The 16,393-nt window shown below is 46.6% G+C and overlaps 1 long non-coding RNA gene across 1 annotated transcript in view; it reads left to right on the top strand.

Annotated features, from left to right (window-relative positions):
* The first annotated feature begins 4,581 nt into the window (after nt 1–4,581).
* LOC145514301 (uncharacterized) overlaps nt 4,582–16,393 on the top strand; it is a 103,043-nt gene continuing 91,231 nt past the window's right edge. The window contains exon 1 of the long non-coding RNA XR_014060027.1: nt 4,582–4,684. This is a non-coding gene — a long non-coding RNA (uncharacterized LOC145514301). The remainder of the gene's footprint in view (nt 4,685–16,393) is intronic.

Raw genomic sequence — 16,393 nt, forward strand, 5'->3', positions numbered from 1 at the left:
ATGCACCACCTCCAGCCCACCTTAACCTGTGAAACATCAGTTGGGGGCAGCTGGGTAGGGAGCATCATGTGAGAGCATCTCTCTCTGTCTCCACCCCACCCCAGCCAGACAGAGTTCACTGTAGAAGGTAAGTTTGGTTTTCCCACTTCTCCTTCCTCTCTTTGGATCCCTCATTCATTCCTTTACTCACTCACTCATTCAATCACAACTGCCTGAGAAATTCTCTGGCAGTCCAGTGGTTAGGCACTTTGACTGCCATGGGCTGATCCCTGGTCGGGCAACCAAGATCCTGCAAGCCTCTTGGGGTGGCCAAAAAATAAAAAATACAAAAAAAAAAAAAAAAAAGTGAGACTTCCCTGGTGGTCCATTGGCTAAGACTCTATGACCCCAGTACAGGGGGCCCAGGTAACTATAGTCCACATACCACAACTAAGAGTTGCATGCTGCAACCCAACACAGCCAAATAAATAACTATTTAAACAAAAAACAAAAAAATCACCCACCCTCCCTGGAGTCTCAGCACCTCCTGCTCCCCATCCAGGCTGCCAAGCCCCTGCCCCATGCTTCCTTCACTACAGAGTTCCCACCTTTCACTCTCACTACCCACTCCCTCACCCCAACTCCCTGCATCTCACTGAATGACCAGCCTCCGTGCCTTCAGCTAATCCCCCTGTGGCTCCATAACTGGGCACTTCCTGCACCTTTGTAGTTGATTAATTTCCTTCTTCCAGAGTGAAATGGGACTTTGTCTGAGCCCCCCAGGGATTCAGGGTCTTGTGGGGAAGGGGGCAAGATGGAGAAGAAAAGTTGTACAAGTGATCAGGGCTCTAATGGACAGATGGACAGAACTGTAGAGGTGGGGCTTGCGTCACCAGAAGGGACATTGGACAAGATACTTGAAGGATGTAGGGGCACTTGCTAGATGGTGTGAAGCAGGGAGGGTGTGGGAACTGACAGAGTTAACAATATGAGCAAAGGCTCTGAGGGGTGTATGGGGATCTGGCAGCTTGGTATCTTCTCTTCCCTTGCATCTGTCCTGTAATGACCAGGCAAAACTGTGTCCTCAGGCAAGCAGATCGTTGGACCTCATCCTTCTGGCCATCTCTTCTGCAGGTGGAGGGCTGTGAGGGTCTGAAATAGGTGGTATGCTGTTTGCACTGGTGCCACTGCCTGCCTCTCCAGGCCTGTGAGCCCTGGGGACCCTGCTCTCCAGGCTGAGGTTGGCAGGAAACATAAAACTTTAAGACCTGATGTCATCTCTGAAAAATGTTCCCCCTTCTCTGAGAGCCAGGGGCCTAGTGTTTGTGTTGGGGGAGGGGCTGGTCATCTTGGCACGGTCAGGGCTGCTTGGGGTCTGTCTGCAGACCCAGTCTCCACCGTCTGATCCCCATTCTCCCCACAGGCTCCAAGCTGGAAGGGCCTGGACCTCAGAGCTGGGTGATCACCACCCCTCTTTCTGCCTCCAACCCCATCCCATCCGGGGCTGTTCGGGCCCTGCCAGAGGCTTGGAGCAAGCATGATAGAACCCTTTCCTCAGGTGTGCGTGTAGGCAGGGGGGGGGCGGTGGGACAGCGGGGGGCGAATAGAGGTGGGGTGGGGAGTATTCTGAAGGCCCTGGAGGCCAGGCCTGGCTGAAGATGAGGTGTGTTGGGGGATGGGTGGGCCTCTGCAGCTTCCCCCTCTTTCCTCCCTGCAAGGAGTTGCAGAGGTGGAGTCCCGTCTGCCAACAGCCTCTGTAGGGCCCAGTCTTTCAGGAAGGGACGTGGTAAAAGTAAAATGTCTGGTCTTGCATCCTGGGGAGCACTGATGGGTCCCAGGCACAGGGTCAAAGTGGGTGTGGGGATGGGAGAGGCTCAGTTCAGCCCGCTCTGTACCTCAGGATTCTTCAGAGGGAATCAAAGGGCAGGTGTGGGAAGGACACTGGGGATTCAGGAAACCAGATTCCTGCCACCAGGAAGTGGCTCTGGGATCCGGTAACAGTGACTGAGGCTCCCTACTTAGAACAAGAGCTATTATTTAAGGGTGCACCCTGATGACAGCCAGGGCCCAGTCATTCGCTTTCCTGGCCCTAGGAGTCAATCCTTCTCTCTCTGGGGAGGAAAGGGGTCTCTAGGTCCCATCCACCCTCTATCTGGTGGCTGGCTACCAGCTGTCTGGAGTCTTTAGCTCTGGAGTTCATTAAAGAGGTGACAGGCTGTTTTCAGGTTGTCTTGTCTCTGCAGGAACTGGGCTGAGATGGAGGGGGCAATTTGCAGGGATGAGAATAGGGTTGGTTGAGCCCATCAGGGGATTGGTTGGTGTGTGTCTGTCTATGGGTATATGTGTGTGTATCTGTCTGCAGGGAGTGTTGGGGAAGGAAGTCCATCATGGGGTGCAGAGTTGATCTGGGTAGTACAAGGACAGGAGTGAGGTGTTTGGTTTATAAGGAGCACTCTGCACCCAAGTCAGACTTTCTCCTGAGGATGGAGCAGACAAGTCCTCTGTGACAAACCCCTGGAGGATCAGTGGCCTGTGGAGCAGAAGAGGGTATTGGTTAGGATCAGAGACACTACAGTCAAATATATCTTTGAATCCCAGCTCAGCATCTGCCAGCTGAGTGTTCCATACAGGTTACTGAATTTCTCAGAGCCATTTTTCATATACAAACGGGGATGACAATAGTATCTGCTTCATAGGGTCTTTAAGCATTAAATGAAATGATAGGTGTAAATGTTTTGTGCAGTGTCTAGCAGAGAGAAAAGCCTCAAAAAACCATCTCCATGGGAGTTCCGTGCTGGTTCAGATGTAAAGAATCTGCCTACATTGCAAGAGACCTGGGTTCGATTCCTGGGTCGGGAAGATTCTCCTGGAGAAGTGAATGGCAACCCACTCCAGTATTCTTGTCTGGAGAATCCCATGGACAGAGGGGCCTGGTGGGCTGAAGTCCATGCACCACGAAGAGTCAGATACAACTGAGCAACTAACACACACTAGTGTTTAGGATTCAGCTCTTTCACTGCCATGGCCCAGGTTCAATCCCCTGTCCTGGAACTGAGATCACACAAGCCTCATGGTGAGGTACAGAAAGAAATAAAATGAAACAAAAACAAAATCACCAAACCACATCTGTCATCGATGCCATCATATCATGAAGGCTGAAGTCCACCTTGACCACTCACAAGGGCCCTCTCAGCGAGTCACAGAGCCTCAGAGGGGAGATGCTCCCTGATGGTCTCACAAGGGCTTTCCATGATCTGAGAGCTTTGTATGGGAGATGCCAAAATCCCTCCATGCTGTGGGCTCTGCAGGAGTCAGGCCTCTCTGTCTGTTGAGGCCAAAACTCTGCACCCCAGAACCCCAGTCCCTGCCTGAGGGCAAGGTGCCTAAGAGGTCAGGGGATTCTGAGGCTGCTGCTAACTCTGGCTAACAAAACCCAGGGTCTTTTATATTCTGAGTGTTGATGGTCACTTCTAAGGCCCACTTCATTTCTCTGAGCCCCTCCCTACCTTTTATTAATAAAAATGTGCAGACACACAGAAAAGTGGAAAGAATTATATTGCCCAGACCCTGTCCCCACCTCTGAGATTATCCTTGCTTTATCACACGTCCATCTCTCTTTCTCCACCCAGCAATTCAACTTACCTTTTGGATGCATTTCAAAAGTAAGCTGAGAGCATCAGGTCACTTCATCCTTAAACCCTTCAGTAGGCATATCATTAACCATGTTATGGTTCTTTTCTTTTTGAGGTAAAATTTGCTTGCAGTGAAATACACAAATCTTAAATGTACTATTCTGTGAGTTTTGACAAAGGCAGTCACGTGTAACCAAACCACTGTTAAGATACGGAATGTGAATTTGTTTCTTTCTAACTCTGAGTCATGCTGCATCTTTCTGAGGATTTTGGGGGAAATTCCCATGGGTCTCAGAAGCAGAAATCCATGTCATCTTCTTTCCCTCTTACTTCTGGCTGCTTGGAAATTCCGAGATACATTAGTGGCCTGCCTCCAGCATGTACACAGGACATGAGTTATGCATTTCTGTGTCATCTTGCTCTCCCTTCTCCCCGATTTCCTTGTCTGTTATTTTTAAATCCTGCTGAGGTATATACGACTCTACAAGCTGGTTCTCAAATCCTTTTTTTGGAACGAGACTGAAGGATTTCTGCATAAATAATCATAGTGGAATTTTCAAGATATTTCAACGGTCTGTGGTGGCCAAATATGTGGAATTGAGGCTGTTCCAATAAATCTGGAATGAATTGACACTCTATCCACAGAGTATGAAACTGTGTGTAGAGTATGCATGTGTACACACATAGGAAGAATTCTTTTCTTGTCCAGACACTGGCATTGGCAGCGCAACCATCAATTCTAAACCAAAGGAGCCCCCTCACCAATGGCCTTGCCGCCCAGGAACCCTGCAGGGCAGAAGTTGGGGAGGGGATGGCAGTCTGAATAGCGGTCTTGGAAGGCTGGAAGCTGGCACCTGTGAAGAAGCAACAGTGATGGTGATGCATCCGGAACCAGGCTGCCCAGCCAACCAGCTCTTTCCCACCGGAGCTCTTTGCTCTGGGCTCCTCTGCCGGTGATTTCCCAAGTCTTGCCTTGCATTTTCTCCCTCATCTTCACATGTGGAGAGCCCCTGGCCAGCTGCTGAAGACCCCCAGACAAGCCTTCAGGTTCCAGATCATGGAGGGCAACATGGGTGAGAATATGGGATGGGGCGGGGGTGGGGGGTGGGGGAGGGAGTCTCAGTGAAAGTGTGGGAGAAACCGCTTCAGTTTTTCTTTCCTCAGAACATTCTTTGGGTCTGTCTTCCAGACCATGCAAGACAGGGACTTCCCAGTGGTCCAGTGGTTAAGACTCCGTGCTTCCAACGCAGGGGCCACAGTTCTATCCTTGGTGGAGGAAACTAGCATGCCTCGCGGTGTGGCCAAAAAAGGAAATTTTAAAAAAATCCCTCCCTGCCCTCAAAACAGGCAGACCTCATTTCATTTCTATTTAGGAGACTGATTAGAGTCTGCCTCTTTACTAGCCTCTAATCTTGCCTGTTTTTATCTAGCATTGACTACTGTTTAAGGAATGAAGGTTTTCTTGGCTGTGTTTTGTTTTCCCTCATCCTTGCACAGAAGGTGTGAGAGTAAGCTCGAGGGTTTGTCCAAGGGCAGGGAGCAGACCTGAGGCGGAGGCTGGGGTCCCCGTCTGACAGGCCCCGGTACTGGGATGAGGCGCCATCTTGGAAGCGGGGAGCCTGGGTCCTTCTGCACAGGTGGTCTCACTGAACCCTGCTGGCGACTCCCCCTAAGGAGGAAGTACCCACGAGTACCAGAGATGGGAGCAGAAGCTTTCTGAAACAGCCAGGGATCCAAAATGTCAAAGACAGTGAAAGATTCTAAGGCTTATATAAAAATATATCCGTGCCTGCTAAGTCACTTCGGTCACGTCCAACTCTTTTCGACCCTACGGACTGTAGCCCACCAGGCTCCTCCGTCCGTGGGATTCTCGAGGCAAGAATATTGGAGTGGGTTGCAACGCCTCCTCCAGAGGATCTGCCTGACCCAGGGATCCAAGCCCTGTCTCTTGTCTCCTGCATTGACAGGCAGATTCTTTACCACTAGCGCCACCTGGGAAGCCCATGTAAACACATAGGTGTGTTAGTAGCTGAGTTGTGTCTGACTTTTTGTGATCCCAGGGACTGTAGCCCACCAGGCTCCTAGGTTCACGGAGTTCGTCAGGCAAGAATACTGGAGTGAGTTGCCATTTCCTTCTCCAGAGGATCTTCCCAGCCCAGAGATTGAACCTGGGTTTCCTGCATTGCAGGCAGATTCTTTACTATCTGAGCCACCAGTGAAGTCCTATAAACATATATATAAACATATATGTGTTTATACATATAAACATATGTAATCTATATATTATATAAATATGTATTTGTTTAAATATATATGTGTTTTTTAAGTTTACAAAATCATACAGAAAATACATGAATATATTCACATTTCAAAGAAACGGCAACCATCTCTGAAGTATGTGGAGTAAAAAAGGTTAAAGTCTTTTTCATTGTCCCTTTCTCCCACCATCCCTCTCCTAGGTGGCCACTTCTGACAACTGGCCACTGTCCCTCCCTGCATTTCCTCCCTCTTTTCATGCAAATTGGGGATATACAAGTTGCTTTGTTTGATGTTCTATTAGTGGAGCTAGACTGGTAAGTGTTTGGCAACTTTTTTTTTTTTATAATGTATATTGGAGACCTTTCTGGATCAGTGCACCCAGCACTGCCTCATTCATTTTAATGCCTTCCCAGCACTCCAGTGTATGGATGTTCCATGGCTGATCTTACCAGTCCCCTGTGGATGGACGTTTTTTTCTTTCCAATGCTTTACTCTCACAAAGAATGCTGCAATGAATATTCCTGTTCATGTAATTTCATACCCATGTGTGTATATTTATTCCTAAACATGGAATTGCTGAGTCAATTGTGCTTTCAATAGATGTTGCCAAGTTGTCTTTCTTTAGAGGTAACCTCATTCTTTTTAACTGAAGTATACTAAACACCAACATTTAACTAACATAACCAGTCAGAGATGAGATGAAACTGTGGCTCAGTATGTGGGACCCAACCGTGCCTTCTGCTTGTGACTGGGAAAGGACTTGACTCCTGTTGGGAGCTCAGTGGCAAGAAGGGTGGGTGTATTTGCTCTAGTTAATCCCTGAAGAAACCATCACTGGTCCACAACTTTACAGTTTACAAAGTAGATTTCTGTGCATAATCTATCTCACTCCTATTAAATGAGGGAGGGCCACATTACTCATTTGCATCCCAATCTATAGATGAGAAAACTGAGGCTTGAAAGAGTCACACTCAAATGACTGGCATGACCAGGATCTAAGACTCCACCTTCTAGGTGTTTTTCCACTGTGTCAACAGCCTTCCCTTTTTTCTCTGGGTCACTTCCTCTGTCTCCCCAGTTCTTACCACCCCCTATATACCAGTTCAGTTCAGTCGCTCAGTCATGTCGGACTCTTTGCGACCCCATGAACTGCAGCACACCAGGCCTCCCTGTCCATCACCAACAGCTGGAGTCTACCCAAACCCATGTCCATTGAGTCAGTGATGCCATCCAACCATCTCATCCTCTGTCGTCCCCTTCTCCTCCTGCCCTCAATCTTTCTTAGCATCAGGGTCTTTTCAAATGAGTCAGCTCTTCACATCAGGTGGCCGAAGTATTGGAGTTTCAGCTTCAACATCATCAATCCTTCCAGTGAACACCCAAGACTGATCTCCCTTAGGATGGACTGGTTGGATCTCTTTGCAGTCCAAGGGACTCTCAAGAATCTTTTCCAACACCACAGTTCAAAAGCATCAATTCTTTGCACTCAACTTTCTTTATAGTCCAACTCTCACATCCATACATGACTATTGGAAAAACCATATCCTTGACTAGACGAACCTTTGTTGACAAAGTAATGTCTCTGCTTTTAGTCGAGGAGTAAGCGTCTTTTAATTTCATGGCTGCAATCACCATCTGCAGTGATTTTGGAGCCCCAAAAAATAAAGTCAGCCACTATTTCCACTGTTTCCCATCTATTTGCCATGAAATGATGGGGCTGGATGCTATGATCTTAGTTTTCTGAATGTTGAGCTTTAAGCCAACTTTTTCACTCTCCTGTTTCACTTTCATCAAGAGGTTCTTTAGTTCTTCTTCACTTTCTGCCATGAGGGTGATGTCATCTGCATATCTGAGGTTATTGATATTTCTCCCGCAATCTTGATTCCAGCTTATGCTTCCTCCAGCCCAGCGTTTCTCATGATGTGCTCTGCATATAAGTTAAATAAGCAGGGTGACAATATACAGCCTTGACGTACGCCTTTTCCTATATATACCAAATCCTCCCCAAACATTACTGCTCTCAGAATCACCCCCAACCCCAACTCCTAGGGCTTTGATAAACCCAGGAATATGCAGTGAGATTAGAAGTGGTTCGGATTGGCCTGGAACACACCCCTGAGGCTGTCCCGGTGGGAGAATTTATAGCATCTTAGTGCTCAGTTCAGTTCAGTTCAGTTCAGTTCAGTTCAGTCTCTCTGTTGAGTCCGACTACTTGCTGCCTCATGGACTGCGGCATGTCAGGCTTCCCTGTCCATCACCAACTCCCAGAGCTTACTCAAACTCATGTCCATCGAATCGGTGATGCCATCCAACCGTCTCATCCTCTGTTATCCCCTTCTCCTTCTGCCTTCAATCTTTCCCAGCATCAGGGTCTTTTCAAATGGGTCAGTTCTTCGCATCAGGTGGCCAAAGTATTGGAGTTTCACCTTCGGCATCAGTCCTTCCAATGAATATTCAGGACTGATTTCCTTTAGGATGGACTGGTTGGATTTTGCAGTCCAGGGGACTCTCAAGAGTCTTCTCCAACACCACAGTTCAAAAGCATCAATTCTTCGGCACTCAGCTTTCTTTATAGTCCAACTCTCACATCCATACATGACTACTGGAAAAACCATAGCTTTGACTAGACAGACCTTTGTCGGCAAAGTAGTATCTCTGCTTTTTAATATCCTGTCTAGGTTGATCGTCTTCCAAGGAGCAAGTGTCTTTTAATTTCATGGCTACAGTCACCATGGCTGAAGCCCCAAAAATAAAGTATCTCACTGTTTCTATTGTTTCCCCATCTATTTGCCATGAAGTGATGAGACCGGATGCCATGATCTTAGATTTCTGAATGTTGAGTTTTAAGCCAACTCTTACTGCTCAGACAGGCTCAAGGACAGATGTGAGGCCTGGACTCCTTTCTACCCACTCCCTCAGCCCCTGGGCCAGAAAATCGGTTACTTAAGTTTCAGTTCAGTTCAGTTCAGTTGCTCAGTCACGTCCAACTCTTTGCGACCCCATGGATTGCAGCACACCAGGCTTCCCTGTCCCAGAGCTTCCCAACTCCCAGAGCTTACTCAGACTCATGTCCATAGAATCAGTAATGCCATCCAACCATTTCATCCTCTGTTGTCCCCTTCTCCTCCTGCCTTCAATCTTTCCCAGCATCGGGGTCTTTTCAAATAAGTCAGTTCTTCACATCAGGTGGCCAAAGTATTGGAGTTTCAGCGTCAGCATCAGTCCTTCTAATGAATATTCAGGACTGATTTCCTTTAGGATGGACTGGTTTGATTTCCTTGCAGTCCAAGGGACTCTCAAGAGTCTTCTCTAACACCACAGTTCAAAAGCATCAATTCTTCGGCACTGAGCTTTCTTTATAGTCCAATTCTCACGTACATACATGACTAATGGAAGAACCATAGCTTTGACTAGACAGACCTTTGTAGACAAAGTAATGTCTCTGCTTTTTAATATGCTGTCTAGATTGGTCATAGCTTTCCTTCCAAGGAGCAAGCGGCTACTCCATGGTGTCACAAAGAGTCAGATGCAACTGAAGAATTAACACTAACTAACCAGGTGCTAATGGTACCTGGTTTCAGGACCTACAGAAGCTCAGGTTCTTGATGTCTGATTGCAGAAAGAATTCAGTGAGAGACAAAGTGATAGGTAAGAATTGGATTTATTCAGATTCACCAAGAAGCACAATGCCCAAGACAGACTGTGGACCATTGTAGAGGACGATTGAGGCCACGAAGTGTGGTGTGGTTAGTTTTTATAAGCTGGGTAATTTCATATGCTAATGAGTGGGAGGATTATTCAAACAATTTTTGGGAGTTAGGTTCAGTTCAGTCACTCAGTCGCGTCCAACTCTTTGTGACCCCATGGACTGCAACACACCAGGCTTCCCTGTCCATCACCAACTCCCAGAGCTTACTCAAACTCATATCCATTGAGTTAGTGATCCAACCATCTCATCCTCTGTTGTCTGGGTTTTGGCTAGATTTAAGTCCCAGTCACGTGGGTTTGAGTCCCAAGCAGAGTTTCAGCAGGGTTTGAGTCCTAACCATGTGGGTTCAAGTCCTAAGCAGAGTTTTGGCTGGGTTTGAGTCCCAGCACATGAGTTCAAGTCCCAGTCCCAGTCCCAGTCCCAATCTGAGGTAAACGGTTTCAGCATCCCTATACAACTGCCAACTCTTCATGAAACCCAACATAAAAGCACTCAGGGCTTTTTTTTTCAGGTCTTCATTTCCTTGTGCAGGCTCATGTCACATAAAAATCTAACTCTATGGGCATGCTTTTCTCCTGTTATTGTCAGTTTAATTTTCAGACTCATTCAGGGACCCTAAGAGGGTCAGGAGAATTCTTCCTTTCCCTAAAGTTCCTGGGTATTCTCAGGATGCTTATGTAATCTTTTCCCCTTGAACCTGGTCTAGACCTAGTGACTCACTTCTAAGGAAGAGAATAAGGCAGACGTGAGGAGAGGTCACTCCCAAGGTCAAGTCACAGGAGGACTGAGTGTCTTCCAGGTCACTCACTTGCCCTCAGGAAAGCCAGCTGCCATGTTGTGAGCTATGCCACGGAGGAGCCCACAAGATGAGGAACTGATGAGCCAGCAAAGACCTGAGATTGTGAATAGCCAGGTGAGTGAACTCAGAAGTGGATCCTCTCGCAGTCAAGCTTTGGGATGACTGCAGCCCCAGCCCACTCCTAGATCGCAGCCTCATGAGAGACCTTGACCCAGAGGCATCCAGCTAAGTTGTACCTGGATCCTGAAGCACAGAAACTCTGAGATAACAAATTCTCATTAGTTAAGCCACCAAGTTTGAGGGTAACTTGCTACTCAGACAAAGGTAGCTAATGCACTTTCTACAGTCTCCAGTTTTCTATTGCTGGATGTCTGGGCTATGTTTAACTGCTCATTAATATAAAACCCACTTTAGTGAATATCTTCCTAACCAATAAACCTTTTCTGAATTTAACGTCACTTTGTAAGAGTGATCCCAGCAGGGAGATGATTGAAACCATGATTCAAATATGTCTGATTTTTCATGTGTGTTAGTTGCTCAGTCATGTCTGACTCTTTGCAACCCCATGGACTGTAGCCCGCCAGAATCCTCAGTCTATGGAATTCTCTAGGCAAGAGTACCGGAGTGGGTAGCCATTCCCTTCTTCAGGGGATCTTCCTGACTCAGAGATTGAACCCAGATCTCCTGTACTGAGGCAGATTCTTTACCATTTGAGCCACCAAGTACCCCCAAATTGCTGTCCTCTAAGGAAGCGAGTGATCCAGTTGGGCCACCAAGAGCATTCAGGTCCCCATTTCCACACACCCTTGGCCACATCTTTCTTGGTCTCCTTGATCATCTATAGTCAGCAGATAATCATAATACTTTCCCCACCTACTTCTTAGGGTTATTGTCTGACTTGAAATCAAAATTATGTAAATAAAAAGTGCCCTGGAGCATGTACAGTGCTCTTATGGCTGAGAGAGTTTAGGATTTTTCTTAGAATCTCAGGATTTCTCAGAATTCAGCCCCTCTGCATTTCATAGAAGAGGAAGCAGGAGCTTGGAATGGCCCAGGGCTGTGCTGGGGGTCACACAGTAATTCATGGCATGGCAGGGCCAGGACAACCCAGGTCCTTGGCCTCCCTGTGTGGACATCTCCTGACCTATTCAGTCTCCCAGATTGCCTGAACCAAACATTCAGACAGAACCACAGGGCTCTCTTTCAACCTCCGAGGACTCAGAAACTCCTCACATTTTAAGGAAAGCTGGGCCCCAGCCCTCCATCCCTTTGCTAACCAGGCTACCAAATGAACCACCTCATCTTCACCCCCAGTGGCTCTGCTCAGCTCACTCCTTCCACAACTCAGGGAAAGGGGCGCTCAGCTCCCACCTCCTCCTCTCTCCAGGACCCCTGTCTTAGGCCATGAACCCCGGCCCAGGCTGCTTCCAACCCCTTGTCATTGTAGCCAAGAAAACAGGAAGTGTCTGAGTCACCCACTGTCCCCTGGGCTTTGGCTGTCTGGACCCGAGTTCTGGAGTCAAGGGAGGACAAGGAGGGAGCATGTTGGCCTTATAGAAGCCAAGAATGTCTGTGGAGCCCGCGTGTCCAGCACTTCCTTGCAGCTTGTGAGACCCCAAAGAGCCTATGGCCCAAGAACCACCCCAGTTCTTGGGAAGGAAGAAAGTGTTCCCTTATGATGTACAATTTTTGTGTTGGTTCTACTTCCAAACAGTTATGGGCCATGGACTTGTCTGATGGTTCTCAAACTTGGTTATATCTTAGAATTACCTGGGCTCTACCCAGAGAGATTCAGACTTAAATTTTTTTGAAACTCAGGTCTTCCGTAATGGTTCAGTGGCTAAGATTCTGCACTCCCAATGCAGGGGATCTGGATTCAATCCCTAATCAGGGAACTAGATTGCACAGTCTGCAACTAAAGGTCCCGAGAGCTGCAACTAAGACCTGGCACAGCTAAATAAATATTCTAAAATAAAGAAATTAATAAAAGCTCCCCAGGTGACTTCTAGGCACATCCAGCCTTGATAATAACTGGGCTATCTTATTTACCTCCTTAAGCCTCAGTCTCCCAACTGTCAAATGGGGCTAAATGTGCCTACTTTCCCCAGCCACTGAGCAATATGCATTCCTAGGTGTGTGCAAGCACACTGAATAAGCAAACACTAGTGGAATATGTCTTCATATGTCCACCCATGCGAGAGCTTGGGCAGAAATGAAGCACCTGCAAGTTTGCTTGCCTTGGGACCCAGGTCAAAGTGACACTGGCAGGACCTTAACAAATGTGCTCAAGAGCCTTAGCAAGCCTGTCCCCTGTCCCTCAGTGATCATCCTCCAAAGTGCCCAGCACTGAGCAGAGGATATGCAGGGTGAAAACAACAGTCACCTCAGGCCCAGCCCCCAAAGAGCTCTTGGTCCAGTGGGGAGAAAGGCAAGAACACAACCACCCAAAATACAAGGCAGGGGGATAAAAAGGGTTCTAAGAGAGGAAGATGAAAAAGGAGAAAGAGCTGTATTCTAGCTGGAGGGAGTTGGGAAGCCTTTCTTTAGGAAAGGGCACAGCAAGCATCCATCCTATTTGGGTGTGGGATCCCCGATGGAGGGAACCACAGGAACAAAGCTTTGAAGAGAGGAAGGAAAGTGTAATCAAGACTTCCTAGGGTCACCTAGGGTGTGAGTGGTGAATGGAGGGGATGTGACAAGCAGGAGGCCAACGTGCAGCTCTCTTCTAGCCCTTCTCCTATGAACATACATGTACATACTGTATGATTTCACTGATGAAAAACAGCAAGCACTTTTGTTTGACAGTGTGATCTGATCATGTTGTGTTGTTGTTGTTCAGGTGCTAAGTTCAGGCTTTGCAACCCCATGGAATGCAGTCCTTCCCTGTCCTTCACTATCTCCCAAAGTTGGCTCAAATTCATGTCTGTTGAGTTGGTGATGCCATCCTACCATCTCATCCTCTATTGTCCTCTTCTCCTGCCTTCAATCTTTCCCAGCATCAGGGTCTTTTCCAATGAGTCAGTTCTTTGCATCAGGTGGCCAAATTATTGGAGTTTCAACTTCAGCATCAGTCCTTGCAATGAATATTCAGGACTGATTTCCTTTAGGATTGACTGGATTGATCTCGTTGCAGTCCAAGAGACTCTCAAGCGTGTTCTCCAGCACCAGAGTTTGAAAATATCAGTTCTTCAGCACTCAGCCTTCTTTATGATCCAACTCTCACATCCATACATGACTACTGGAAAAACCATAGCTTTGACTAGACAGACCTTTGTTGGCAAAGTGATGTCTCTGCTTTTTAATATGCTGTCTAGGTTTGTCATAACGTTCCTTCCAAGGAGCAAGCATCTCTTAATTTCATGGCTACAGTCACCGTGTCTCAGTATCTATTTTCAGTATCTACTGTTTCATCTGGCCATTGGTTGTGTTGTCTTGTCACCTTTCATGCCTAGTTTTGTTCGATAGTAGGATGGATGTTTGAAGGGTGACCTTTAGAAATTACTTGAGAGAATTGCCTGGTGGCCCATCAGTTAGGACTCTGCATTCTTATTGCCAAGGGCCCAGGTTCAATCCCTATTCAGGGTTCTAATATTCCACAAGCCTCTGCTGCTGTTGCTGCTAAGTCGCTTCAGTCGTGTCCGACTCTGTGCGACCCCATAGATGGCAGCCCACCAGGCTCCGCCGTCCCTGGGATTCTCCAGGCAAGAACACTGGAGTGGGTTGCCATTTCCTTCTCCAGTGCATGAAAGGGAAAAGTGAAAGTGAAGTCGCTCAGTCGTGTCCGACTCTTAGCGACCCCATGGACTGCAGCCCACCAGGCTCCTCCGTCCATGGGATTTTCCAGGCAAGAGTACTGGAGTAGGGTGCCATTGCCTTCTCCGCACAAGCCTCTAGATATGGCCAAAAAAAAAAAAAATTACTTGAGGCCTAAAATGATGTCATCATCCTTCAATTAGGAATTTTAGTTAGCTTCTGCTGGGCATCTAAGGCATCCCATGATCACCTTAGTCCAGTTTCAAGGCTGAAGACCTCATGGCTTTTCCAGATAAGCAAAGCCAACCTGTGGAATTTGTGAAGACCAGTTTGTTTCTGGTTCACTCTTACACTTTTCTTCTTCTTCTTCTTTTTGACCATGCCATGTGGCTTGTGGAATCTGAGTTCTCCAACCAGGTTTTGAACCTGGACCTTTAGCCCACTGGACAGCCAGGGAATTTCCACCATTACTCTTTTTTTTTTTAATAGTTACTGTTTATCAAATTTTGTATCAACTAATCTTTGATATTGGTTTTTTAAATGTTTTATTTATTTTTAGTTTTGGCTGAGCTGGGTCTCCGTTTCTGAGTGGGCTTTTCTCTAGCTTCGGCAAGTGGGGGCTACTCTCTAGTTTTGGTGCTTGGGCTTCTCATTGTGGTGGCTTCTCTGGTTGTGGGGCATGGGCTCTAGGGCCATGGGCTTCAGTAGTGGCGACATGTGGGCTCAGTAGTTGCGGCTTCCGGACTCCAGAGCACAGGCTCTAGAGCACAGTCATTGTGGTGCATGGGCTTAGTTAGTTGTTCTGCAGCATGTGGGATCTTCCTGATGAGGGATTAACCCATGTCTCCTTCATTGGCAGGCGGATTCTTTACCACTGAGCCACCAGGGAAGCCCTTCAACCCTCACTCTTAAATCAAAGTGTTTTAATTTCCCAGTCCCAGTTCTCTGCCTTAAGTTCTGTTCCCTGACTCCCACCTCAAGGCTCTCAGAGATTCTGTGCAGCTTCTCAGCTTCCTCCCTGATCGGACAACTCTACCATGGCAGGAGGGCCTCCCGACTCTGGGCTCTCTAGCTGGGCAATTTCTTCACATATGGTTAGCTTTTTGATGCTTTTAAGATTATTTAAAATATTGTGGCCAGTTTTTTTTTTTTAAGTTTTCTTTTTTAGCAAGGTGGGTCTGAGTCATCTAAATCTGCCTTTAAGGAAAGTAAAGGTCCTCTCTAATTCAATTCTAACATGACAGTGTTTCTACTTAATTTTTTGATCCTATAACTGTACCCTTTTTATACTGAAAAAATTATATCTAAAATATATACTTATTTGATTTTTCTGACAATAAAAAAAAAGTTCAAAACAACAGTACCAATATGACTTTAAAAACTGCAGCCAGAGGCATCCATCCAGCACCTTCTGATGAGACTCGGTCTCTGCAACTCATTGGGATCTCACTCTAGTCTTTCCTCAGGCTGTGGTGGCTGCCCCAGCACAACACCTCTCCTCTCTGGGCCAAGGGGCAAGTGAAACTAGGGGTTTGCTTCTAGACTTGCAAACCTTGTTTTTCTCTTTATATGCAGCAAATTTTAACAACCTCCTTTGAGAGGTCTTGGAATAATGTTTGGTCCAGTTTATAAACTCAAATATCTTAAAATATTTTAAACTTGGTTTAAAAATGAGACTTCCTATTTCAGTACTCTGTTCCTAACTTAACCAAGAAGAGCTTCCTTCCTACTAGGTAATCCTTACGACCAATTAAGTTAAACTCATAAAAAATTTAAATTAAATAATAGTAAATATTAAAATGGCTTCCCTGGTGGCTCAGATGGTAAAGAATCTGCCTGCAATGCAGGAGACCCAGGTTCACTACCTGGGTAGTGAAGATCCCCTGGAGAAGGAAATGGCAACTCACTCCAGTATTCTTGCCTGGAGAATTCCATGGACAGAGGACCCTGGCAGCCTACAGTCCATGGGGTTGCAAAGAGTCGGACTTGACTGAGCAACACTTTCACTTTCAAAAATTATGGTGAATTTAAAGTTCTCTTATGGGTTCTAGTTTTGTATATAAACTTGATAAGAGTTCAACCTAAAACCTTCAGTTTAATTTACTCAATTTTAAACTTTCAATTATTTGTTAAAAGGCTGTCATTCTAGAAGGTCAAACTGTCTTATAGATTACAAGCATTATAAATACCAAACATGTAAAAATTGCTTCTTTTTTTTAGGATTTTTAGTTGCAGCTTGTAGGATCTTTAGTTTCAGCACGT

This window comes from Giraffa tippelskirchi, chromosome 7 (genome assembly GCF_054371585.1).
Source record: "Giraffa tippelskirchi isolate mGirTip1 chromosome 7, T2T-mGirTip1v1.2.pri, whole genome shotgun sequence".
Classification (NCBI taxonomy): Eukaryota; Metazoa; Chordata; class Mammalia; order Artiodactyla; family Giraffidae; genus Giraffa; species Giraffa tippelskirchi.